This window comes from Cebus imitator, unplaced genomic scaffold (genome assembly GCF_001604975.1).
Source record: "Cebus imitator isolate Cc_AM_T3 unplaced genomic scaffold, Cebus_imitator-1.0 Scaffold384, whole genome shotgun sequence".
Classification (NCBI taxonomy): domain Eukaryota; kingdom Metazoa; phylum Chordata; class Mammalia; order Primates; family Cebidae; genus Cebus; species Cebus imitator.
Genome location: NW_016107699.1, coordinates 2,359,211 through 2,360,661, shown reverse-complemented (window position 1 = coordinate 2,360,661; position 1,451 = coordinate 2,359,211).

The following is a 1,451-nucleotide window of genomic DNA, read 5'->3' as shown; positions in this document are numbered from 1 at the left end:
TTGGCTAGTCCTGGACTAATGTGGCCGATCTACAGTCGTCGGAGACCCAGAACGTCTTTAGCTTGTTGCTCTGCCTCCTTAAACATAGGGTCCAAGCACCCGGTCCAGAACAGCTGCTCAAGCTCTGGACATCACATCCACGTTCCAGCCAGCGGGAAGAGGAAAGGGTGAAGGAGGGAACCCCACCCTTCACCTGGTTAGTCACATGACCACACTTTATGGCAAGGAAGCCTGGGGCATGTGGAAAAGTGTCAGGTGAGTGAAAGAGAGAACACCCGGCAGCCTCACAGCTGCCGAGTTAGAATTCAGGAACAATCTGCAAGGCTTGCTGAGCGCGGAGGAACGCACATGCAAGGGCCACGCGACCAGCCAGCCCCTGCACGCTCCGGGACAGGTGTCGGTCCCCAGCCCCCAACTCAGCCTGCCCAGGACTCTGTGCTCACGTTTTCACCGTGTTAAGACAACCTGCCAACAGGTCACGGGCGTTACCCTGCTGAGGTGTCCCTTCAAGAGTCTGCACAGCTGTGCTCTTTTCAGCATTCCAGCTGCTCCTCCTCCCCCCACACCTTCCACAGGCATCGCCTGAGGAGTCCCCAGTCTTCCGGGCCCTCCCGGCACAGCCGGGGTGTCCAGCCTCGGGGGAGAGAGCTCACGCAGGCGGCCGCGTTGGATGCTGGCCTCACGCACGTGGAAGTTCCCTTGGTGGGGGAGGAAGGGCAGACCCCCTCCAGGCCCATCTGGACGGAAAACCAGCACAGCCCTTTCAGAAAGCAACCCGGCCGTTATACGTATGAAGAGCCTTAATATTGTTTAGACTTTGGTCCATTAATCTAACTTTCTGTAAACTGACCTAAAGAAACAATGCAAAATAATGAAAAAATAGATATGTCATTTGCAGCAAAAATCGTAAACCACCAATGTTCAGCAACAGGGAAATACCAGAGCTGACGCGGTATTCATGTTTGCACGCTGATTAAGCAGACGTTAGAAGTTACAGCTTCGAAGAGGTTTTGAGAATATAGGAAAATGCTTCTGTTATACTGTTAAATAAAAAAACATAGATTACAAGTGTATAAAAAATTTGTCTAAATTAAAAGAGATTTATTAATGTGTTATTTATTTATTTTTGAGACAGAGTTTCGCTCATGTTGCCCAGGCTGGAGTGGAATGGCGCAGTCTGGGCTCGCTGTAACTGCTGACTCCAGGGTTTAGGCAATTCTCCTGCCTCAGCCTTCCGAGTACCTGGGATTACAGGCACGCACCACCACACCCAGCTAATTTTGTATTTTTAGTAGAGATGGGGTTTCTCCACGTTGGTCAGGCTGGTTGGTCTCGAACTCCTGACCTCAGGTGATCCGCCTACCTCTGCCTCCCAAAGTGCTGGGATTACAGGTGTGTGCCACCTCGCTTGGCCAAGATGTATTGATTTTTTAAATTGTCTTTTTTTTTTT